Below are 27,855 nucleotides of genomic sequence, written 5' to 3'. Positions count from 1 at the left end.
GGTGCAATCAAAATTCAGTCTGCTAGTGAATTGGTAATGATTCCTTTCTGGGGAGACCAATATGGCCCCGATGCCATGTCCTAAAGCATTTAATGCATCATCAAAATGCATTTTCCAAGAATTATCTGTTGAAGTACTTGCTTCCTTTAAGGATATGGCCATCAAGTCTTCATCTAGGAAGTCAAAGTCCAGCGGCTCGTAATTTTCATCGGTTCTGCTTGCCAAAAATTTGATATGACACTTCCTTTTATGGCTTTCTGGCTCACATACTCGATGTTAAATTCAGACAACAGCATCTGTCATCTGGCTAACCTTCCAGAGAGAGCAGGTACCCCATCATATACTTTAGTGGATCCAACATGAAAATCAACCAAGTAGTGTGATACAACATGTATTGTCCGATTCTTCGTGTAACCCAGACTAAAGCACATCAAACCTTTTCGATAGGAGGATATATGACCTTACAATCGACGAATTTCTTGCTCAAGTAGTAAATAACCATTTCCTTCGTTTAGGACTCATTATGTTGACCTAGGATACACCCCATTGAATTCTCGAATATGGATAGGTACAAGAATAGAGGTTTTCCCGGGATAGGGGACATCAAGATGGAAGTGTGATATAAGTAATCTTTTATCTTCTCGAATGCGGTTTGGCAGTTCTTATCCCATGCTCCACGGTTGTTCTTTCGAAGAAGGTGAAAGATTGGGTCACACTTGTTTGTTCACGGTTGTTCAATCTGCCCAGAAAACCTCGAACTTCTTTTTTTTTATGGATGAGGTAGATTTTGGATAGCCTTAACCTTATCGGGATCGACTTCGATGTCTTTCCTGTTGAACATGAAGCCTAACAGCTTCCTAGATGTTACTCCGAAAGTGCACTTGCTAGGGTTCAGCCTTAACTGGAACTTTTTTAATCTCTGGAAGAGTTTTGTCAGATTCTTGACATGTTTATTCTCGGTTTGTGCCTTGATAATCATGTCATTGACATAAACCTCAATTTCTTTGTGCATCATGTCGTGGAACAAGGTCATCATAGCTCTATGATACATTACCTCAGCATTTTTCAATCTGAAGGGTATCACTTTGTAGCAGAAAGTTCCCTACATTGTGACGAACGTGGTATTTTCCATGTATTCAAGATGTATATTAATATGGTTATATCCTGAAAATTCATCCATGAATGAAAAGAAAGTATTCTCGACTGTATTATCCACCAATGTATTAATGTGTGGCAGAGAAAAGTTGTCTTTGGGACTTGCCTTGTTAAGGTTCCGGTAATCAACACACATGCACACTTTCCCGTTTTGCTTCGGAACCGGTACTATGTTGGCCACCTATTCCGGATACTTTCCACTTGAAGGAAACCAGCATCGAATTGCTTCTTGACCTCTTTCTTGATCTTAATGAGCATTTCATGTCGCATTCTCCTCATCTTTTATTGCACGCGTTTGCATTCTAGTTTGATTGGCAGTTTGAGGACTACCAAATATGTGTCTAGCCCTGGCATGTCTTGATACGACCATGCGAGCACATCTCTGTATTCTTAAAGTAAGATTATCAAGTATTGTCTTGCTTCAGCCAAAAGAGTTGTGCCGATTTTAACATCTTTTCTCTCATCTTCAGTGCCTAGATTCAAGATTTCAATTTCCTCCTCATGTGGCAGAATTTTTTTGTCTTCTCTTTCTACCATTCTCAAAAATTCGGTATGTAAGTTGCACTCATCTTCATTGTCGCATTCATCAAATTCCCTAAGACAAATGGTCGATTTAAAATCCACCTCCAGATCAGGATCATCAGTGTCTGGATTATCGTTATCTGGGGACCTGGAGAAAAAAGAAAATGTAATGCTTGAGAGGAAAATATCCCACACGAAACAACCAAAAATTAAATTCGAAAGAGAATGAAATTGAGTACTGAAATAAAGAAAAGAAAAAAAATAAAATTAAAAAGAAATGGAATAAGAAAATTGTTTGCCATGGAAGAAATTGCATCTTTTATTGAATTTAAAACAACACATTTATTCACCTTTACAAAAGATCACCTATTGCCCCAGGTATATGCAAATAGGGATAGTTTGAATATTACTCTGAAAGACATTTGTAAATCACAAAAAGTTCTTCCGCCGACCAGTTGTTAAGCACATACCTAGGTGGCAGTGGACAGATTCATGATCTATCTGCATCTTCAGCATTTCCTGTAGTTACGACATTGATACCCAAATCTTTCACAGCCACTTCTAAATCTGATGAGGTGGTCTCAAACATATAACCACCTTACTTGAATATATCATAAAGAGGTAGGAATACCATAGGTTCCCATTGGAATTCACTTCCAGTTAACGTGACTATTATTCTTTCCCGGTTCTTCTGAATTTCCTTCCTCTTTTCTTGGTGATTAGGCTAAAAACCAAGCCCAAACTGATCGAACTTTGATATAGGAAGGACTAGCTTAATCATTCCTTGCAGCTGTTTCCCAAACCCTTTTTCTGTCTTGGTACCTCATCCCAAGGTCTGCTTGATCTCCATTCTGGTACACTTAGAAAGCCAGGGTTTAGAAATCTTTCTTCCTTCAGCCACGAATGTGGCATTCACAAATTCCAAGGAGCAGAATGAACATTCTACCGCCCCCTCGTCAACTTCGATGTATGGAGCCTCCATGATCACACTTGGCACGATATTTTTTTCAGCGTTAATAATTACTAAGGCCCCGTCGATAACAAACTTAACTTTTTGGTGCAGCTTGGATGGTACTGCACCAGCTTGATGAATCCAAGGCCTTCCCAAAAGTCAGTTATAGGAAGGCATGATGTCTATCACCAAAAATTGAACAATATAGGTGGTTGGTCTGATGGTTAATGGCACCTCAATCTTGTCAACTACCTCCCTCTTTGTCCCATCAATTGCTCGGACCACGCTCTGGCAGGTTCTCATATGAGAGGTATCCATTGGCAACCTTTTCAACGTAACTAAAGGCATCACATTAAAGGCTGACCCGTTGTCGATTAAAACACTCGGTAAAGCGTTCCCCTTACAATGGGTAGTGATATGTAATGCCTTAGTTCGACCTCTTCCTCCAGATAGAATCTCATCATCTGAAAATGAGATGAGATTATCAGCTTGAATGTTATTTACCAGTCGATCCATCTTGCTGACTGGTATGTTTTGTGGTAAAAACATCTGATTCAAGACCTTCAGTAGTGCATCTCGTTGTGCCTCCAAGTTCAACAACAGTGTCAACATTGAAGTGCATGTCGGTAAGCTATGTAGTTGTTTCATAGTGCTATATTTACTATGCTTTAAAAATTTGAGGAATTCTCTTGCTTCTTCCTCCTTTATGGGCTTGTTGATAGCCAACACATCTTTTTTGAAGGGTTCAAGTGGTCTCTGCCCCACTTTGCTATTATCTTCTCTTGAAGTGCTCACCTGACATTCATATTTCTATGGCACTTGTCAATTATCCTTATAAGCAAAAGGTCGAGGTGTTGTGATCACCACATTCGCTTATGACTTATCTGCTGTCTTTGCTTTAGGGGTAATTATCAAAGGACTACCTCTACCGTATTTCCTTTAAAATGACTCTCTGGTAGCGCAAACGTCTATTTTCGGAGAATCTCGAACTTCTTCATAAAATTCCAGCTTCTTTTTATCCATCATGAGTTGGACCAAAGTTTTGAATTATGGGAAATCTTGCACCTCATGCCCCTCTTCATCGTGGTAACAATAATGGTTACCATCTCCTCTCCTTGTTGTATCTTACTGTGGTGCGAGAAGTCCTGCCTTTACCATTTGGCTCCATATCCAAGCTAAAGGAGATTTTACTTCTGAAACACTTGTTTTGACCCTCCTGCCCTTTTCGGTAGTGACTGGATTAATCCTAGTCTCCTGATGATTAGGCAGGGGATTTTGTACAACGTTTGGTGCTCCGGAGTTAAAGTGGATACAATCTTGTTACTCATTCTTTGTACAATCCTCTTGAATGCAAGGCAGTTTTCGATCGTATGCCCGGAACACTTCCATGGTATTCGCAATGAGCGTTCTTGTCATACCATCTGGGGTAACGGGCTTCATTGGTTTCACAGGGTAAGGCGACACCACATGAGTGTCAAAAATCTGTTGGTATAGTTCATTGTATGACATGGGAATATGATTTAATTGTTCATTCTCTCTTTCTTTCCTAGGTTCCCTCTGATTTTGTTTAGAAGTACCTAACGATACAGCTGCAGTTATTTTTGTGCCAGAGATCATAACACCTTTGTTGGTACTGTAGGTATTGATGTTGTTGATCTCTCTATCTTTGTTCTTCATGGGAGACTTATTGCTTGATTCTCATCCCTCTATTTTACTTTGTTTTATGGTCAGCTCAATAATCTCTCTGGCCATAACTAAGTCTAAAAAACTTCCTGATGTGATTGCAACCAGGTGCCCGAAATAAGGAGCTCTCAAAATCCGTACAAAGAGATTCCTAGTTTCCTTTTCATCCAAGGGTGGATGAATCTGCACAGCCAAATCCCTCCATCTATGTGCGTACTGTCGAAAACTTTCGTTATAATTCAGGCTTTCTAGCATAACTCGGTCTGGTCTCATATCGTTAATATGCTTATATTGTTCTAAGAAAGACTTGGCTAAATCTTTCCAGATCTTGATGTGAGATCGATTCAGCTGATTGTACCACCGAATAGTTGAACCAGACAAGCTCTCATAGAAACAATGAATCATGACTTGATTATTTCCCACATATCCTATTATCTTCTGACAGAACATAGTGATGTAGACTGAGGGGAAACTATTTTCGTTGAATTTCTCGAACTCAGGGACTTTAAACTTTAGAGGAAGCACCAAATACGGGATTAGGCTTAGCTCTAATGCATCCACCCCATAGTAGTCATTGTCCCCTTTGATCACTTTCATTTAGTCTTCCAACATCTTAATTTTCTCTTCCATATTCTTTGCCTTATCCTCCTCATCAAAATCCGGTATGTGGTAATCATTCGGATTATTGTCAGGGTTGGTTGCAGAAGTTTGTATCTTCACAGCAGATGCGACTTTCCCTTTGGTAAAAGATGAGTCCCCGGGTAAGATTCCAAGTGAAATAACCACCTGTGGGGTCAATGGTACAATTACCCCATCAGACACACCACCCCCGGGTGTACTGGTTTGATGTAAACCGGATAACTTGGCCACAATCTGATCAACCAAAGACTATTGGCTCTTTGTGATTGTATCCAAAGTACTCTGATTATTCTGGTTTATCTTTTCTTCCAGCTCTCTCAATAACTTCAATATGTTCTCCTTGATTTGAGCAATTCTGACATCTATTTGTCTTTTCTTTGTTCGGGTGTCGTGAGGATGATGCGTGTCTAGAGCTTATGGAGGTAGACTTGGTATTTTTTCTTTCTTCTGATGAGACATTTTCTGTGAGTTAATATGAATGTAAAAACATAGAAAAATAAACATGAAAAATAAAATGCAAAGTATGAAATGCATGATGTATGTGATTTAGAGGCATTGATCCAGAAATGTGTCTGTTATTATAAATAATCCTTATTAAAACAAAAAAGTGTTTTATCTTTTAAGAGACAAAAAATAATCTAAAGGTACATTCAGACTAAATCCCATAGACCCCGAACAACTTCGGCTTTCCTAGCTAAGCCATGCAAATGACGAGCTGTATTCTGTACTTGCTCCAAGAAATCACAGATGACTGCATCTCTAGCCATTACCCTTTGGTGAGCTTGTTCTCAATGAAAACTCCACTGTAACCCTCCATCAAAAGGCACTATCTGCAACTCACTTGATTGTTTCTTGAATCCGTCCAAAATAGCTTCTAACTCAGCTATGGTTTTGTCATCATGTTCCTTCTGTTTCTGAAGAGACTTCTCTAAATCAACTACCTCGATTCTCAAATGCTTGTTCTGATGCTAACTGTCTATCAAACGTCTCTGAGCAGTCTCCAGTTGTTCTTTCAGAGTCTCTCTTTCATCTTGCTCTTCAAACTTCCTTTTCAGGCTGCTAACTTCACATTTCCAGTACTCGAAAGTCCTTTTCAGATTATAATTGCTCTGGACTTCTTCTCGATATCCTTTTCTCAAGTCTTCAAGCTCAAAACAAGTTTTCTTTTGTTCTTTCTCTAACTTGTATGCCCGATCTTTCTAAGCATCGGCATCTAACTTCTACTGGTATTGTTTAGCCTCAAGTTCTCTTACCCTCTATTTTAATTCGTTCTTTACAGCTTCAAATTCATCCCTCGCTATCTCAATCTCTGAAGAAACATGCTTAAGATGTTCTTCCATAGTCCGGGTGTCCTCATAATCTGGTACTGGTATGTTGTCATTTTCCTTATTCTTCGCCACTCCAAATAGTATGGAGTAAGCATATCTTTGGCAGCCATGACATCCATTCAGAACACCTTCTTCCCTGACTCGGCTACTTCCTTGATCATTTTTTGTAGTTGTCACCATGGTACATAAATTATGATACATATAGTTCGTATGTTGTTGGAACAAACTAACATGCCCCATACTGTCGAAGTGCCAAAAGTGAAGAATACCCAACTCCTCCCCATAGTCCAAGTAATGTCATAGTGTCTGAATCCCCACGTTGGAAGAGAATGTCACTATGGGTCAACCAAGGAGCTCTCCAAGCAATATCCCGGTCCTGAAGATGTGTTAAGACTTTCATCCATTTTTCTTTTGAGGTGCCTTCATGCCATTTCAAAGTGATGAATTCTCCCAAAGGTGAATAAATGGTATTGAATCATCGGTAAGCAATCCCGTTAGTCTTCCAAAAATGATTGTGAATCCAAACTTGGAGAAGCTGAGCACACCCAATGAACCTTCCTCTGTCAGTCTTTCTACAGTGGTTGAGAGAGCGGATTGACTCAGCTAAAATTGTCGATGCTGGATTCACTCACCTCATGAGTTGTTCAAACAATTCCACCACAACTGCATCAATGCACTCCAAAGTCTTCAGAAAGATAACCAAACCATACATGTCAGTGCGAAGAGATCTATTGTCTTCCATTCATCGGGGTGGTTCATCATCAGTTGCTTGATATGGATCCACTCAATTCCTTCCCTACTACCCTTGCGTCGGAGTCGGTCAGTTACCCATTTTTTCATCTACCCTTGCAACTTTCGCCAATCCGTTCTTGAAAGACTGACTTTTGATGTGCTTGATATATGCTCGTTCCAATCTTATGCTCTCACAATATAGTAGTGTAGTATACTCCTCGATTGTGGGCACCATGTACTCCTGGTTAAAGGTGAAACAGTTGTACCCCTGATTCCAGAATTGAACTAATACTCTGATTAAGGGCTCATCAGTCATGACATAAAGCAAGAGTGCAATATCACCATACCGCTGGCTGAACTTCTATTTTCGGTCACTCTTCCAACTGTCCCAGATGTTCCGAAGCTCTTTTACATCATTTTGCTTTAGGCTGACAGAGGCATAGCTAACCAGTTCTGACACATAGCTTCCTTGAAGATTGTCTCTCCTTTCTTTATGGGTCTTTTCGGACCATAGTCGTACCTCAGCATTTTTTACCTTTTGCATTACAACCCCTTTGTCCATTAATGCATATTATTTGTGTATAACTAACACCTTTTTATGGATCAATAGCCTCTTTTTATGATGCAAATGCTAGAAAGACAAACATGAAAGCATAAAGTTAACAAGAAAAAAAATATATATAAATGATGAAAGTAAAGATAAATGAAAATAATAAGCTACATGATTAGGGTGAAAACATCATAGGTTTTGAAATGGAGTTTTGGGGTAGGCTCTAATTCTCTGTCGTCTCCTGGTTTAGGTTCTAAAGAAGGTACCTGAGTTCTCCTTGCCGATGTCCCCTTGGGCTTGCCAGACCCTTAGTCCCAAACCCATTACAGGCTCGTGTGGACTAAGTTAAACTCGAGAGGATACATTCTCTTATCCCCGCACGGAGAATAAATTCTCACGAAGACATAAGGTATATGAATCCCGAAGGCTACTTGCTAGGTCCGCACGGAGAATAAATTCTTAAGAAGGCGTCGCTTTCACCCCCACTTAAACAGGGTTCAGAGCTCGGGCATAGAGCCTTAGATGAAAAATAAGTTTGATAAGTTGAAATCATTGAAAGAAATCGTCAGTACAACTATTTATTTGAAAAGATAATCAAAAGTAAGTAATAAGGATCAAAAAAGTTACCTTAAAATTTAAACTTACCATTTTCATTAAAAAGACAACTGGAAATTAACCTTAGCCTGACTCACTTACCTGTCCCCAGCGGAGTCGCCAAGCTATCACAAACGTCTTTCGGGTGGGCCCGAAATTGGGCTTCGACTTTAATGAAGTGGTTAGAGTCGCCACCGATCATTTATTTTAAGAGTAAAAATGGGTTGATCGGACACCTTAATTTCTTACATGATCTGCGTCTTACCAAAGATATGTGGGATTGGGGAGTCGGTTACAGTCAAGGAAGGGTTAGCACCCTTGAACGGCCCTTTCGGTACTAACTAATTTCCAATTGTCTTTAATTAAGAAAAATGTAATTTAAATTAAAAGATAAAATATGATCCGAATTACTTACCTCTGACGGATTTAAAAGTGTGCCCTTAACAAGACGCCTAAAAACCCCCTTTTTATATTTTTTCGAATCAACACGAAGATAAAGCAAACAAGACGCCTACATGCAAGCAACAAACCGAAAAAAGGTGAGATTTTTACCTTTATTTCCTTTTCGAATTTTTTTTACAAAATTTCTTGAATACCACTGTTTTTTGCTATGATTTGCTTGTATTTCCTTTGTAATTTTCTCGGTATTTATTGTGTAATTTCTCCCCCATTTTGACTTGCGTTTACATCAATTTATAACCCTAAAAAACCTATTTTTAGTTCGATTTGTTTGGTTTTAGACTCCTAGTATGACTAATCTACTGTTGTTTGTTTGTTTTTTTATCCTACGAGCACACGTTGTTGATGGCCGAGAAAGGCGGGTGGTTGAACGAGTTGTGGCTGCAATTAATATTCCTCCATGTGACGCTGGAACGGGGGCCTTAACGTTTCAAAACCCTGATTTTTGATACGATGTGGATCGTTGGATGGGTCTAGATCTGACGGTGGGGATCAAAGGTCGGCTGACATTTTGAAAAACCTTAATCTGTTCTAGGGTTTCAAACAGGGTCGGGCTCTAGAATCGGGCTGCTACTTATTGGGCTTCTGGGCTACTAAGTATTGGGTCCACTATTGGGTTTGCTTGTACTTAAATCTGTAAAAAGGGAAAAAATAAAATAAGTATAAATAAAAATGAAATATTAATATATTAATGTTAAATCGGACGGAAATTAGTGTCCACATGGACGAAACAAATTTTCAATAGAAAATACATAGAATTTTTTTAAAATATATGATTATTTTAAGTTTTTAGGGGATGATTGCCCCCGCCCCTGGTCCATCCCTGGCTGTAGACTCTTCTTTGGACTTAAATATAATTTTTCTCTAATTGTGTACCTGAATCAAATTACCCTTCTTTCTCCCTGAAATTATTCAAAAAAAAGTTTTTTGTTAATCTAAAAATTATATCAATCACATTACGACAAACATAGGGACGTGTTATTAATGGAATTTATTATGAGCGACCAAATGCTCATTTTGCAAGTTTTTTGAAATTGTGTGAGTAAAATAAAAATACTCAATGGTTAGATAACCAACTGTATAGTTTATCCTTTATTTAGTATTTGTTATACTTAAGACTATATCTATTGGGCCGAATCATGTCAAAAGAATCTTTCCTCCACAAAGGAACCAAGACCAAGTCCAAGTCCAAGTCCATTACGAGTTCAAATCAAACAGATAACAATATTGTGACTCCATAACTATTATTTATCATTTTTAGTTTTTAATATATATTTAAGTAAATAAAAAATTATTTATATCAGACATAACCAAAATGTGTTTTTATTTTAAAATTTAAATTAAAGACCAAATTAAAAATCGTCAAATATCGAATGAATGAAAATGTTAAATTTCTAAATTGAGTTTAAAAATAAGGACATGATTCAGTTACACAATGTAAAACTAAATAGTTTTACACAAATTTATAACCATTAGATTTAAATAAATAATAAATGACTTAGATTTAATTAAGATTTATAACCCATAAATAAATATCTTTAAACTCACAATATAATAATATATCTTTTTACCATAATCCCAAATCTTAACCCCTAAACCTAAAAAGCTAAACTCTAAACTATATACCCTAAACCTTAAAAGTTAAACCTTAAACCCTAAGCCTCATATCATAAACCATTAATTTTAAACCCTAAACTTTAACCCTAAACCCTAAACTTTAACCCTAAAGAGAAAAATATTATTTCACTATGAGTTAAATAAATATTTACTTATGAGTTATAAAGATTCATTAAATCTAAACTATCTATTAATTTAGATCCAATGGTTATATATATATATATATATAACTATTTAGTTTTACATTGTGTAAATGTATTCTATCCCTAAAAAAATATATTGTTAGAAATATTGACTGCAAACTCACATCGTTAGTACTGATTGAAAAATAAATAAAAATAAATAATTCGATCAACTGAAACCGTGTCGTGGTAAAAACCACTTCTTTATAAACAAATTCACCCCGATGTGTATAATCATTGCTTCAGGCGGATCATCCCCTGAGGTTAACACGGTCGCTCCAAATTAATTTTTGTATTAAAATCCTGTCTGAATATAACTCTAATTTAATTTTTGTATTAAAATCCTGTCTGAATATGTTACAATTCACAGATGAATCTGATCTTAAAAAAGTCCAGATTCATGTATTCACTTTCAGTCGTTTTGTAATTACTTTTGTAACTCTCTAGTAATTAGAGTTATAACTCTTGTAATTCAGATCATTTGAGCAGGCCTATAAATACCAAAAGAAATTCTTTCACAATCTTTTATTTGCTTGAGAAAAATCCTTACGAATTTTCTCTAAGCCTAGACCTCGACCATGAGATGAGACAATAAACGATGGCAACACACGAGAAACTCTCTTTGTTATCTATCACTCAACAAAGGAGTGAAGAATGAAAGCCTTACATACCCAATCCCAATATATTTTCTACTCTATGTGGGATTGAGCATTACTAACATATGTATCGATTCGTATCCATCCTAGGTATGATATGATCTCCTACCCTCTCTAAATACTATAGTTCACCATTTCTTTTACATTTGTCAAATTATTGACATAGGTGAGCATCTCAGCCCATAAATTTGGGTTTCTTAACTCATCTTTTCTTGTACCTGTTGAGTAAATAAACAAATGAGCAGCCATTGCAATAGTCCCATTATATTATATATATATATACACATAAACAATATAAACATTCACAGCATATTTCAACTCCCAAAGTGCTTTTGGGGAACAAATCATGAAATTATAATGGATTAAAAGGGGATAATCTCCAAGTTGGGCACTAGATATTATCACAATGATATGCATTTCACTATATGGCTAATTTCTACAATTTAAAGATGACCCATGGGGCCATCTCCATCGTTTGCATCATGCAATAGTAAATGTACATTTTTCTATATTGAATGCATGAAAGATGAATGAGATTAACGATAATTTTCAACTCCATTTTAAAATTTTATTGAAAAATAAAAGGCAAAAAGATTGAAAAAAATTCAACAACCTTTGTATTATTTTTCTTTGAATGTGACCTTTCAACTCAGAAGACAAATCTAATGTGGTCTTTTAACCAACATTTTTTGTCGTTTGACTGTTACAGTGTTGATGTGGCAGTTTATGATGCTGACGTATAAGTCTATCTGTCATGTTTGAGTTATCAATTTAACTCATTTGTCTTGTTATCTGCCACATTATCAACCACTGTAGGTTACCATATTAATACCGTGTCAGCATCATAACGGTCAACGATAAAAAATGGTTATCAAAGACCACGTTAATGTTGTTTACTGAGTTGGATTTTTTTTTAAATTACATGAACCTATAATGTATTTTGATGAATTGAAACATACACCTGAAAGTTGTGAACCCAAATATCAGCCCGGGGAGATTCTTGGACATTGCGGTAAAAATCGAAGTTGTTGACGGTGCCAATCAAATAGAATTTGTTTAACACGGGAATTCTTTCAAACAGGTTGCAATGAGACAAGGGGAACTTTAACGTTTATTTGTCACGGGTTTGATAATAATAAAATAACCACCGCGTAAAGAGACTAATCTCGAAACTCGAACCTCAAACCTCAAATCAAAGCTGTCAATCATGAAATTAAAAAAAAAACGTTAAAAAGTTTGCGAAAGAAAAGGCCATGGAAGCTAGCTGCCATCCAATATGGTAATGGAAGTTATTGCATTGGGTTTTGCTTTACTCATCGATTCACATGCAATTCACCATTTCTGTTTTCTTGTAATGATTATGAGCATTGTTTGTACAACACTTATACGCCTACCAGACAGAGGAAATAAGCGTTGCACGTTAACCCACTTACAGTTGAATCGTGCATGTGCAGTTGTACCGGTTGGTTGGCCCTTTAAAGCTTGAAACCTGATGAACAGATTGTTGATAGTGGAAAATGCTTAAACAGGAAGAGTAATTCATCATGATCAAACATTCACACATGAAAAGTTCAAAACTTTATTAGAAAGCTTTCAACAACAGACGATGCCTACAGCAACATTTTGTACTATCTGACAAGCGAACTACCCATCACTGAAAAGAAACAAAAAAAAAAAAAAGGACTGGAGTTGGTTCCTGGTTTTTATCCTTTGGCAGATGACGACTTCATCAGAATCAGCGGCCATTGCCGTGGGTGGTGGTGTTGGCATTAATATTGGCGGCGGCGGCGGCGGTGTTTGGGTTGGTGTAGGAATCAACAACAAAGACCCAACTCCATCTGGCCCTTCAGCGTCGAAGCTCAACAGTGCTTACACTGCTCTCCAAGCTTGGAAATCCGCCATCACTGATGACCCATTGGGTGTTTTGAAGACTTGGGAAGGCTTAGATGTGTGCTCTTATAAAGGTGTTTTTTGCTCGTATCAACAAGGTGGAATGGATTCATCAAATGCCTGTGGTAGCCATAGATCTGAATCATGCAAATCTTCAAGGTAAACTCTCTGTTCTTTCAGATATATCAATCTTCCATCTCAACAGCAACAGGTTTTAAGGCACAATCCCTGATACTTTCCAAGACCTTTCATCGCTTCAAGAGCTAGATCTCAGTGGCAACTATTTCTCTGGCCCTTTTCCTATGGTCACTTTAAGTATGCCAAATCTTGTTTATTTGGACCTTAGGTTCAACACTTTCTCAGGGTCAATCCCCGATGGTCTTTTTAACAAGGGTCTCGATGCCATCTTCCTCGACAACAACCGATTCGAAGGCGAGCTCCCTTCAAACTTGGGAAACTCACCGGCTTCCGTGATAAACTTGGCCAACAACAAGTTCAATGCGAACATACCATCCAGTTTTGGCTTCATGAGTTCTAAATTGAAGGAGCTTTTGCTTTTGAAAAACCAGTTAACAGGCTGCATCCCACATGGTGTTGGGATGTTCTCAGAGATGCAAGTCTTTGATGTGACCCTTAACTCACTCCTGGGTCATTTGCCTGACTCCATATGCGGGGTTTTTACAACTAACACAGTTTGATTTTAATTTTACTTTTCTAATACCGTTTGATCAATATTTTCAGAATTAGCACCATTTCTGCTGAGTTGGCAAAGGCGCGTCCCCGGGGGCGCGCTTTACTCGTATTTTTTGCTGAATTGGATGCCACGTGTGAAAGGCGCGTCCCCGGGGACGCGCCTTTGCCAACTCAGCAGACACGTATTTTATTTATAATAAATAGTTTATTTTTATTATTATTATAAATTAATAATATATTATGTAAAATGTTTCTATTATAATGTAAGAATTATCAAGTTTCGAGTATTTTTTATTTTGATTATCGATCTATTAATTTTATCAGTTAATTATTTAAATGTTATCAATCTAGTCAATATTTAACGAAAATATTGATGCATAAGTTAATAAATTAATATGATTACATATTTAATCATCAAGACTTACATATTTTATAAAATTAGTCTTATTGAAAATTTAATTTAATAAATTTAAAAGTTATAACGAAAAAATTATAACTAATAATATTAAATATTATATTAAATAATTATATTAAATATATTTATGTATTTAAAAGTTAAAAAAATTTATTTAGGTGTACATACATTGACAAATTATATAAATGCAATAACATTAAATTATTAGAAATAAAAACATTCATTTAAAAACTTTAATTACATAAGAGTTAACGGTTATATGATGATAACAGAGCTGGACATTTTTTTCTATTGTGCCCGATGTTTCTACAATGCCCACATCGTTTTTGTTCTGTTGACTTCTCCCGAATATCCATATCACAATGTATTCTAGTAGATTTTGAACGACCTGAGTCCCTCAATAGCAATGGATCTGGTACAATTGTAAGCCAAGTTTGAATCTCATTTGGGTCTCTTTCGTTTCCTATGGGCGGAAACTCAAATTCATATACCTTGAAAACTTGTGAAAGTTGGTATACGGGATCAACATAATTTTTGTAGTCCAAATGCGAATGTGAGCAAGCAGCAATGACATGAGAGCATGGATATTTGAGTGCTTGAAAGAAACCACAATCGCACCACCTCTCTTGCAGATTAACTCTGAAAGAGTTAGCTTCAATCCCTTGCAGCGGACGTGGCATTTCGGTTACACGAAACAATTCACGGGTGCGAGAAAAATTTGTAACTAACATCCCATTTGGTGTAGCCACTTTTTTCTGTAAATCGGCTACTAGTCTTGGGTGGTAAATATGTCCGTTTTGCATCCAAGTAAGAGCTTGTCCACCGAGTTTTGCAAAGAGTTGACCCAAACGAAAATAAGTCGTTTTGACCAACGCCGTGACTGGTAAATGACGCGCCCCCTTTAAGGTTGAATTTATTGCTTCAGCCAAGTTTGTTGTCATATGACCATAGCGATACCCCCTGTCATATGCATTTGTCCACATTTCTTTGCTGATGTCCATAATGTACTCGCACCCCTTCTTATTTTTGCCAAACAGCTCTTGTAGCATCGACTCAAACCTTTGAGGTAAGAGTTCGTAACCTAAGCCATTAGGAATATGTAATAGTTAATATGAAGTATAAATAAGTAATAAGAAATTGATAGAAAAATTGGGAAAAAGTAACATACCCATCCGCACGACTAACTGACGTTCATCGTTCTTCTTGTATTTTCCGTAATAGTTTGCAGCAATATGACGGACACAATAACGATGTTGAACATGTGGAGGTCTATACATTGTACCCAAAGAGTCCATTGCTGCTTTTATCCCGGCTCCTCGGTCTGAAATAATGCATAGTCGTTCCCTGGTGACAACATGTAAACGTAAATTTTTAAGGAAAAAAGCCCAAGACTCAGTGTCTTCTCCTTGAACGAGGGCAAACGCAACAGGAAGAATATTGCGGTTTCCATCTTGGACCACAGCCAATAATAAAACTTGCTTGTATTTCCCATACAAGAAAGTACCATCAATTTGGACAATTGGTTTACAGTACTTGACTGCATTAATACACTGAGGGTAAGTCCAAAAGACTCGGTAAAATTGGCAGCGATCGCGAACCATTCGATCATTCACGTAATGATGTTGAGTTTCGAACTCAACAATTGTCCCGGGATTAAGTCTTTGCACAACATGAAACCAACTGGGCAGCTCGTTGTAAGAGGAATCCCATTCGCCATGAAGTTTGCAAATGGCATTCTGTTTTGCCAACCACGCTTTTTTATATGAGACAGTGTACCCATATTGTGACTGTATAGCAGAAATCAACACTGCAACAACTATATGAGAGCTTTGCTTCACAATGGGCATGATTGCTTGACAAATAATGTTGGAGTCCAAGTTTGGATGATCCTGGTTTATACCTGTTGCACAACATGTATGAGGACCGTTGTATCTGGTTAGTTCCCATAAGTTGTTCTTCCTCTTCCTCTTTGATACACGGACCATCCATTGACATCCGTTGTGACGTTGGACGCAGTAGCAGACATATTTCTCCGTGTTAGATCGATCAACTCGAGACTGAACTGAGTTACGAATATTGTAACTCTTTATTGCCATCATTGCTTCCTCCTTCGATGCGAACTCCATTCCAATATGTAAATTACCGTCATTGACTGATGATTGAAGTCCATAGTTGCCAACATCAGGAAGATCTGGAAATTCAGGCTCATACATTGCATCGTAATCAGCCTCATACATATGTGCAGGAAGTTCGGCTGGTGTTGTATTTATCGGAACGTCATCCTCGTCATCATCAGAATGTACGTTAAACTGTGGTGAGTCAGGTTCAACGAATAATCCCGTTTCAGCACCATCTGCACCTGGCTCCCGAAGAGGTTCTTCTGGTGGAGATGAGGGTTCCTCCGATAATCCAATGTTGAGGTCAAATAAGTTCCCGCTTGCGTGTCCTCCCCTTGAACTTGAGGCCATTGTATCATGTGGGATGTGAATAGACTGTCGTCTCGATGGCATTTCCATATGTAAGTCGAAAACATTGGCAGATGAATGTCTGCCCCTTGAAGTAGAAGAGATGTTGCCATATGGATTATTGGTGAAGCCACGTGGGTTGAGATCATAAGCAGTTGCAGATGAATGCCTTCCTATTGAACTTGATGGCATGGTATATGGCGTTGGATCCGCCATTAATGATGTGAAATCATTACAGATAAGTTGTGTCGGGCTATCAACTTGATCAGTTTGATATGCAATGCCAAAGTGAGAGGAATATGAGAGACCACGAGTTACACGAACCTCAATAAAAGTGGCATACATTTCAATAAGAGATTGTGAACTCCCCATATGAGCATCAACCATCATAGAAACATCATCATCGTTTGAAAGCTGAAATGATGTATACGTGAGCGGAAAAAGTTCAGTAGGAAATCTGTATTGAAGTGAAGATAGTCTTCTCTGGCCTGCTACACGAATCTTTAACGAAATTTTTGTGATTAACTCCTCAATTGTGATGTTTCTCTTCAAGGTTAAGGGGATATAATGATCTGACTCAAAAACAACCCCCTCTTCAGCTTCCTTAATTTCTCCATCATACAAAACAACAGCAGAAAGACGACTCATTTTCAGAGAATTTGAGAATTTAGAGTTTGGGAATTTGAGAATTTGAAAGATTGTGAACTGAAGTTTGTTTTGAAAGTTTATAATACGTTGCATATAATAGTTTCTATAATCGGTTCACTATTCACGTGAAGGCGCGTTCCCGGGGCGCGTCTTCCATTATTTCGTCAGAGAATATTATCATTGCCCTATTATGTCATTCATGTCCCTCGGGGACACTAGATATATCAGTACCTATTATTTCACTATTCACGTGAAGGCGCGTTCCCGGGGGCGCGCCTTCCTTTATTTCGTCAGAGAATATTATCATTGCCCTATTATGTCATTCATGTCCCTCGGGGACACTAGATATATCAGTACCTATTATTTCACTATTCACGTGAAGGTGCGTTCCCGGGGGCGCGCCTTCCATTATTTCGTCAGAGAATATTATCATTGCCCTATTATGTCATTCATGTCCCTCGGGGACACTAGATATATCAGTACCTATTATTTCACTATTCACGTGAAGGCGCGTTCCCGGGGGCGCGCCTTCCATTATTTCGTCAGAGAATATTATCATTGCCCTATTATGTCATTCATGTCCCTCGGGGACACTAGATATATCAGTACCTATTATTTCACTATTCACGTGAAGGCGCGTTCCCGGGGGCGCGCCTTCCATTATTTCGTCAGAGAATATTATCATTGCCCTATTATGTCACTCATGTCCCTCGGGGAATAACTTAAATTTAACTTCTTTTGAATGTTCAACAAGTTAAGAATAACTTAAATTAAAACGTTATGTGAAGTTTGAATAAATTAGATAAAATGTTATTGATAAATTGAATAAATGTGAAGTGATAAGTTGATTGTGACATTGAAATTGTATGGAATGAGCATTGAAATGTGACATTGAATAAATTGCCAATTCACCCCCTCTTGGTTGATTCCGTCGATCGATGAACTCAACATAAGTTGATTTTAATGTATACGTTTTAATATATGTTAATGATAAAATCATATGTATGGATAAATTTAATTTCAATTTAAGTATTGTGAACTATAATTGGAATATAACTTTTAATTTCGAATACAATTGGAATATTAAGTTGAAATTTAATGTTAAATTTCGAATACTATAATTTATATTTTAAATTTAAATTTGAATAATATTATTTTTATTTTTATTTTAAATTTCGAATAATATAATTTGTATTTTAAAAACATTTATCAAACATTTAATGTTAAATGTGAATAAAAAATAACATTAAAAAATATGTATGTCACAACCATGAAACATTTAAATAACATAACCAAATTACATAAAATTCTGAAATTTAATTATTTAAATAACATTAAATATAACTGGATCACCGATGTCGTCGTCTCGAATGAGTTCCACATGGCGGTGGTTGCCTATTTCGTGGAGGATTTCTTTGTGGAACTTGTTCTTCAGTCTCCTCATCTTCACTATCATCATCAGCATCATTTTCTTCATTTGGTGTAGATGACGCTGAAGGGGCTGAAGGGCCTGTATAAAATAACGACCCTGGAGGAGTGCTAGTAACAATCCCACCGCTCCCCGGGAACTGTGGAAACTGTGGAAACATTGGCATCGATGTATGTGATCCAGATGAAGATTGAGGTGTCTGCGGAGAAGCACCACCAGCCAAATAAGATGCATATGAAGCATATGCTGGATCATTAAGCATAGTCGTATATGCACCTCCATATGGTATAAAACCCTACGGGCTAGGCATGTAACCTGGCGGACTAGGCATGTAACCTGGCGGGCTAGGCATGTAACCTGGCGGGCTAGGAATGTAACCCTGCGGGCTCGGAATGTAACCCTGCGGAGATGGCATATAAACTGGTGGGCTTGGCATATGAAGTGGAGGGCTGGGCATGTACCCCTGCGGCATCGACGAATAAGGATGTTGTGGTGGGACTGATGCAGAACCGGTAGCGCCTTCTCTCCGTCCACGCGTCGGGGGACGATGATATTGAGACGGTTGACGTCTTTCTCGGCGCCTAGTAATGTTAACCCCTCGTGCTTCCGCCGAAAGTAGAAACGGCTTCCCATTTTCATTAAACCAGTCCATATAGTTATCCGTAACCATATGACCAGTTTCAGCGTAATATTGTCGAGGGGCCAACAGTGTATATCGGTTCTCCCAAAGCGCAATCCAATCTCTGTGTCTCACCACCCAGTTAACATCTTTCTTTCCCCGTCTATCTATGTTATGCACGTCGTCTAAATTTCTAGGAGCTCCAGGAATATATTGCGTACAACCATACTGACGGAGCACGCGATCAACTGGATGCCACTCAATAATAGCATAACATATAAGAGGTATAACCGATATCCATACCTCTAATGACCCACTAAGGTGGGGTGGGATGCAAGCTTTCACTTCATCGCTCGCATAAGGTATCCACTGAAACTGAAATATAAATATACAATTCAAATAAATAAAATATTCTAATTATATCTAACATTTTAAATTAAAATATTAATAATTAAACAAATTTAAAAACATACCTCAGACCCAGCTTTCGTATCAATAAGTAAACGAATTTCCTCTAAAATAGTAGGTATACTTTTATGGTCCTTTCTTTTCATCGACCACCTATGAAATATAATATAAACTAAATATCACCCTATTTAATTGAAAATATTTAAATCAAAATTTAGTTCGAAAATTACCTCAACAATAAGGGGAATACGTATGGTTCATTCACGATCGGGCATAAGAAAGGCATGCGGAACCACGCCCATGATTGTAGAAGCAGAAGACATCCACCGATAACAGTTTTCTTATAATTCGTCGCCCGACACATTTCTCTAAAGAGAAATGCCAAAACTGCAGCACCCCAACTATATCTTCCAGCTTCATCAAAATCGATCAAATGCCGCAACCACATACAATGCACCTGGTTGCGAGATTTGTCGGGCATCAATATTCCTCCAATTATTCGTAGAATATATGCCCGAGCACATGCCTTTGCTTGATCCTCTGAAGCATTTTCATTTAAAACCTCAAAATTAGCTTTCAACCAAGATAAAACTATTCTACCTCCATTAAACTCTGGCGGAGCAGCTCCAAGATAATCAATGCACATTGATTGCCAATCACCATCCGCCATACCACACATCATATTTCCGTCGACGGGAAGCCCCAGATGCATAGAGACATCCTCCAATGTAATTGTTGCCTCTCCACATGGAAGGTGAAAAGTGTGTGTCTCGGGCCTCCACCTCTCAATCAGTGCAGAAATTAGGACAGGTTCGAGTTTGCAACCGCCTATAATTGTTGCAATATACCCGAACCCAGCAGAAGCCAAATATGGCAAAATACGTTCCGGTGTCAGTATACGTGGATTTTTAATAAAAGTTTCTAAAATACGATCAGCATCCTAAATAATATATATTATAAAAAGTAAAAATTAATATAAATTCATAATAACTTTAAAATAAAAATAAATTTAAATATTAACATTAATTATAAAAATATTACCATATCGCTAAAATGTCTGGAGATATGATCAATATCCAATCGCAACAGCATTTCGTTTTCCATTATAACTGTAGACAAAACAATATAATTAGCAAACAAATTAATAATTCTAAATAAATAATAATTATATAAATATTATTTTAATAAAAAAATATATTTACATAAATATATTAATATAAAAATAATAACTATTTAAAAAAATACTAACATAAAAATAAATTTCTTACCACTAATAACAAATTTAAACTCAAATAGTTGGAGAATTTGAGTTATATAAGAGAGGAGAAGATGATTTTGGTGTGAAGAATGAGTGAGGGTTGAGGGGGTTTATATAGGGGAGGAGGAGGGGTAGTTAGGAAAAACGGATGGGGGCATTTATGACATTTAATGGAAGGCGCGTCCCCGGGGATGCGCCTTCCACACGTGTCTGCTGATATGGCAAAGGCGCGTCCCCGGGGACGCGCCTTTCACACGTGGCATCCAACTCAGCGAAAACACGGGTAAAGCGCGTCCCCGGGGACGCGCCTTTGCCAACTCAGCAAAAAGGATGCTAGTTTTGGAAATATTGGTCGAACGGTGTTAGAAAAGTAAAATTAAAAACAAAAAGTGTCAGTTATGTAATTTAGCCTCATTCTTGACTGACATTGGGGTTCTCAATTTTGCACGCAACAAACTCTCTGGTGTGCTGCCTGACGTAGTTTGTTCTCTAAGGAGTCTAATGAATTTGACCGTTGCCTACAATTTCTTCTCTGCGTTTGGCCAAGAATGTTCCAAGTCATTTTCTAGGGATGTGGGTTTCGATTACTAGGTGAATTGCATTCCGGGGAGAGATATGCAGAGACCCCAACCTGAGTGCAGTGTTATCCCTGGAAGTGGGTTGAGCTGCCTGAGAATTCCTTCTCCACAGCATCTAGTGTGTGGAGCATTGAGTGGGAACTTGAAGACTAATCGAACCTCATCACCATCACCCCCTTGATGTCATGTTGCTGGTGCCTGTCAATTCTCCCATGCATTAGTAGCAATACATTTGTTCATGGATTCAGTAGCATTTTTGTTACTATATCTGGTTAGATCAAACCGATATCACGCATGCGAGACAGGTCTTTGTCCAGGGTCCGAATTCCCTTAATGGGTCAACTATGTATGGTCTAACCAGATAGTGGACACCCTGACTGGGAGGCCATGTTATTTAATTATGAATGAATCCATGTTGAAAGTTTGCCAGGTTTTGAACTTTGTTCCTTTGGTCGACCGAGTAATTCATCCATATATTACTTGACGAGGACCTGATTTTTATGCATTTTTTCGTCAAGGGGCACGACAATGCAGCACGTAAATTGAATCCCGAGAAGTTCCACAAAGAGGGGTAAATGTTCTAACATATACACCAACACTTTTCCTGTCAAAATGTATGCTCAGAGTAATGAACAATTCTTGAATTTGCTTATTATCTAAAAAAATCTTGAAATTGTTTAGGGTAATTGATAAAAGTAAAAATCTAGGGACATTTTCCCTTATCATGATCAAAATCATGGAATTCAGCATAAAAACAGACCAGTATGCCATCTGTCTGCAGAAGCTATTTCAATAATCGATTGTTTGCTGGGAATGAAACAATTTTATTGTTAAAAATGGGAGCATCTTGTTGTAAAACAACTCAAAGGTATTCAGATGCATAACACTGTAAAACAGGTCAGATACTCAAGTTCGACCCCGGAAAGCAATTTTATTTTGTCACTTGAACTTGCGGCTAACTGAGTCGTAGCTTGGGACACTAATGACTGCAAAATACAAGGGAAAAAAGCCAACAAGTTAATATCCACGATGCATTGCGGTAAGAGAACTAATTCAGTGGTTTAGTCTTGAGTAAACTCCAAACTACCATTTCCATATGATGCCATTGTGAGAGGAGATGATAGAAGCTTTTGGGCCACTGAAGAAATATCCTTCAGTGTAATTTCATCGATAATCTTCAAGAAATACTCCACAGGTTTCCTGATAAATCCAGAACCATTTTATTACAGAAAACAAATTATCATAGTTTTCTCATTACATATAAAGAAACGACAAATATTAATAGGCCAAAAGCTATGGTACTCCGGCTTGGGCATGAGTGATACATAAAAGTGCATGCCCAACCCAGGTATCTTCATTTATTTTAAAGGCCTTTGTAAACCATATCCTCATTCCCATATATTGATATACATCAACCACGGTTATCAAATATAGATACTTTACGAAAAATAAAGAGTTGAAGTAACATCACTCATCACAGCGAAGGACAGAGAGAACATAACAAGTCATACCTCTCCCCGTATGTCAAGACTTGTTTCCCAATATCTTCTGAAGCAACCATCTGCAGAAACAGATGGTAAGTGAAAACTAAACAACAATGTTTGGAGTGGAAATATGAATCCTTGATCAGCATCATTAACTTCATCTACAATCAAGAAATTAAAGAGAATAGTTTACATACTCTAGATTCCAAATTAATCAAAATTGCAGATTTGGTGGACTGTTTAGCACGGTCTAGCTGTATTTGGTCAACTGTAAAAAAAACATGAAAAGCACTTCAGAAACAATCCACTGAATAAACATTGCAGGAAAGATACTGATATGCGGTCATATCAGATACTAGTTGCAGAATTCAAAAGCAGACAACCCTGTCCAGGTGTTGAGACAGCAATAAGCTCCTTAACAGCTACATCAACAGCAGTTGGTGCAAAATCCGAACCCTGAATTCAAAAACATCGGTATCATCCAATGGAAAAGATATCAGCAGAAAGTGCGTACGCATTACAAATCTGGAATAAATTCAGTTAAAGGACAAGAGAGTGGAAAAAGAAACGGTCAAGGAAAACTGTAAGTATCAAATATACAACAGAGGTTACACAGAGAAAACATTCAAATGAAAATTACTAGCACTGACAAAATAGAACTCTGGCATGAAAAACAGCAATAAAAGACTTGGATGTGAGATTACTACCCAAACAGAAGATTGTAATAATTAAATGTGGCCATAAGGAGAAATATCCAGCATGACAAAGTTCAGCAAAATCATGACTAATTGTAAAAAGACAAAACACTTGAGAAAAACATGTTAGAACTTAAACTGATTCCATAAAAATCCTTGGCTACATGACCCTCCCTTGGCAATCACGAAGCATGACTATAATATCCAAGAACTTTCCTAATTAAATTTGATTCCATCAAAATTAAAATGAACTCCAAAACCACACTGTCCCACTCCCATAATACAATCAAACCTGATATCAAGACATAATTTTCCAATGATTTTGGACAAAGCTAGTGACTTGAACATCTCTAATGCCAAAGATGAGCAAGAAAAAGAAAATAAAGAAAGATAAGAGAACAGTAGATGTTGGGAACAAAACCGAGAACAGTAGATGTTGGGAACAAAACCTTTCCAACAGATAAAAAACTTCAATAAATCAGTGAACATTGCAAAAACCAATAAAATAAAGTTATGATAATGTCAACTTTAGCTTCTGCTGTTGGAAAATATGAAGGGCATGGAAGATAGAAGTAAGAATAGAGAACTGTAATGGAATTAATAATGGAAGATTTAAGATCAGACTCGCAGTGGTGGCTTGTATTCCAAATATGCTGGTATGATTATAAATGCTGTTGAATGCTGAAAAAGACTGAACTTGTGGATACTCGCTTAAGACACGGACATCTGCTCATAACATAACCAAAACATTTTCATGTCAACACAAGCAAATTGACTACAGAAATAAAAGAAACCAAGTATCTCGTGGAAGGAAGGGAAAAAAACACAAAAACTAAACTTTATCTGCAGTGCTCTATTAAAACCAAAAGGTAACAGTGTGTGGCACTAAAGATAAACTTACATAGTCTTGAATACATTCCTTTCCCAGGGCCACCAGCTGAAAATGATCCACCCCCTCCCATCAGAATCTATAGAATAATTAGATCTATCATTTTACTATCTTGAGATCATGGTAGCAAGTAGGGAGAACCAAAAATATACAATGAAAAAATAGCTGTGAAGATAGGATAATCCCAGGAAGAAGTTTATGAACTATATTTAAAATCAAACAAGGTGGAAGAAGAACACTGAGAAGACAGAGAAATTCAATGTTGAATACAGAATACCTGAAGAACAGTCAAAATTATAGCTTCCTTCTCCTTGTGCCAACCACCAGGTAGTTCAAATGCAAGAGCAAAATGAGTTTGATCCTACAATTGAAAACTATTAGCAACTCAAGACAGGTGAAATATAAACGAAAAAGTCATTTTATGTATTTATGATGCAAACCCCTAAATCAGCCTGACAGCGATAATTACCTCCAGTGTACACAGTTTTTGGCTCTTGGGGACGAGCAATATTGGAAAGGTCTGACAGAAGTGGTTCAGCAACAGATAACAGTTCCTCATGTTCGACACCAGATGCTGCCAGTACCATCCGGGAAGAAGTAAAGTTTTCCCAATATTTTCATCAGAAACCAAACTTATCAGTGAGAAGGTCAAACGAAGATCAGCTGCAATCTCAACTACAATGACACAATTAGCAGTGAAAGGTGAAAGCATACTAAATAATTTTTTCTTCATAACTATAATGATACAGTTTGCATTGAAAGCATACTAAATAAGTTCATACACTCACCAGAACAAAATCCTCTAAAACTGTACTATCCAAAGCATTTAGTGCAGACTCGGGGGGCTAAAAGGGGATTTGCCAATGCACCTGAAAAACCTGCCGAATTAATGGCTTTTAAAAGCAAGCCATGAGGATTCTTTGCAGCTTCAGCAATTTCCTCTTTCATTTTTTGAAGCTGCAGACCGTGAAATATTGTATCATGATCTCACAAGGGATTCAACCTAAAAAGTTAGGAACTATTTAGCCTAAAATCAGCAAGCTTAAGACATCTACCTGTTCATTCACCTCCCAATCCAAGAAAGCTGGGTTTCTCACACAGTCAACAAGCAGCTCTGCCATTTCAGGAACATAAGTTTTCAAAGCATCAAAGGTATATCCAATCTGCTCCCGAGAAACTGCAGCTTGCACATTGCCACCAATTGCCTCTACTTCCCGGACAGTCCGCAAATGGCTACGATTTGTCGTGCTCTTGAAGGCCATACGCTCAAGCAGGTGTGAGACCCCAAATGAGGCAGGTGGCTCATAAATTGGCTCACAGTCGACATATAATCCTATTGATGCAGCAGGGTTCTGCTTGGCAACAATGAGTTATAAAATTACTCTTGTAAAGGAAAATACCTTATATCAGAAAATATTCTTCACAAGAAGCATCTCCATACATACCACAGAGGTTTCTGAAGCAATTTTTAGGCCATTCGGGAAAGTTGTAATCTTAGTTTTGCCAGGTTCAACAAAGTCGGGCAATGATGATGGCAGAGCAACACCTGGTAGAGGAAAATCTAGTGGTGGTATGGACTTGGACTGACCCCCAGTGAACCAATTAAGGAGGCCACCTGAAGAGGATGATGTCGTAGCAGCAGCAATTGAACTTGAAAATCTTGCAGGTACTCTGCGGCATGTGCGACCCTATATTCGCATTTTCAATGAAAACATATCACAATTACAGGAATTAAGACTTTCAATATTTGAAAATTTTACTAGATAAATCACAGATGAAGTGTCATTTTTCTAAGAAGGCACGTGAATAAGCTTAATATCAATGCCCAGTTAAAAAATAGGTACCCGAGATAAATACAATTAATAAAGAAGAGAGAAACAAGCCAATCACCAGTGGTTGATAAAAAAGAAAATATCTATTGACTATAAACGAAAATGATCGCAAAAAGCATAAGCGGAACGAATTAGACTTGTTATATCCGAGACCGAAGACCGATTGTGACAGTGAGATCGAGCCATTGGAAATCACAAATTAGGGTTTGAGGATTCACGGAACTAACCTTGAGAGCCCGCAGGCGAGAAGCCGCGGTTCGGTACATTGTGAATCGGAAATCTCAAAGAAGCCGTAGAAATTATAAATTTACGGACGCTGTGAAGCTCTTGTTTGGTTTGGATGCCGAAGAGTTTTGTTTGAAATCGGAGAAACTTGTCTGAGTCAATGGTTTTTACTTTTCTTTTTATCTCTGATTCAGTGATGTTTACGGGTTGATTGGCCGATGAAAATGACTTGCAATCTGAACTGTCAGAATATTATGTGTATGTTTTTAATTCGGATTTTATTTCTTCTCAAGTTTCACCATATATGGCATGATTTTTTATTAAATATATATCGATAGTTCTAGATTCAATACAAGGTTAAAAGATAATAATGATTTCTTAACCCATCCATAATATAAACCCTACATATCAACTGTTCGAACCTAAAATCATTAAAGAGAATAACATTTGTTTTTATCACTAAAGCCATTAGATAGGGTTCAAAATTGTTTTTATATTTTTATTAGTCTGTGTGATTATAAGATAATATTTATTCATGATTATTCTTAATCATTGACAACACACATAAATTATAGATACAACTACTTGAACTTAAAATCTCAAAGGACTACAATACTCTCTTTAACTATTTTTTTAAAAATAAGAGCAGCTAAATTTATTAACAAATAAGAAATATCCAAAATTACAATAAAATTTATGACAAAAAATCGTAAATTAGATACATAATAAATATATTCTCCTAAAATCATTAAGAAACTAGCCACTCAAGATCATATCAGGATCATACAATAAAAATATGAAAATCTCATCCAAAAAACTCAAAAAACAAACTATAATAAGGGATTTAAACTACAGAAATACCACTGACAAAACGTAAATTAGAGCCAAGCATCACGAGATAATTATCTACGATCGTAGGTTGCGTATCCAAATCCCATTCGAATGTCCAAAGCAGGGAAGATCAATGAGATAACAAATGAGTGTCATCTTGATTAGTCGTGGTAATGTCAAACCTAACATTGAGAGAAAATAAACGGCAAACGATTGAAAAAGAAAATAAAAAACGTGTCAAAAGGTAGAGAAAAAACGTGTTATGAAAACAGAGAAAAAATATGCTATGAAAGTAGAAAAATTATATCATAAAGAAAGAGTTATTAAAATCGAAAAAAAAACAAATATGCAAGGTAAAAAGAAAATATTACCCACAGCAATTAGTACCCAAGCTAATGTCGCAACCTGCTAATTAAAGAAAAAAGGG

The 27,855-nt window shown here is 37.2% G+C and overlaps 1 pseudogene; it reads right to left on the bottom strand.

The window, feature by feature from the left end:
• Nucleotides 1–22,248: 22,248 nt before the first annotated feature.
• LOC120169224 lies at nucleotides 22,249–26,785 on the bottom strand (annotated as a pseudogene).
• Between the last annotated feature and the right edge of the window lie 1,070 nt (nucleotides 26,786–27,855).

This window comes from Hibiscus syriacus, unplaced genomic scaffold, assembly GCF_006381635.1.
Source record: "Hibiscus syriacus cultivar Baekdansim isolate YM2019G1 unplaced genomic scaffold, ASM638163v2 tig00111758_pilon, whole genome shotgun sequence".
Classification (NCBI taxonomy): domain Eukaryota; kingdom Viridiplantae; phylum Streptophyta; class Magnoliopsida; order Malvales; family Malvaceae; genus Hibiscus; species Hibiscus syriacus.
Note: the sequence above shows the minus strand (reverse complement) of the source record. Positions and strands in the feature narration are given on the sequence as shown.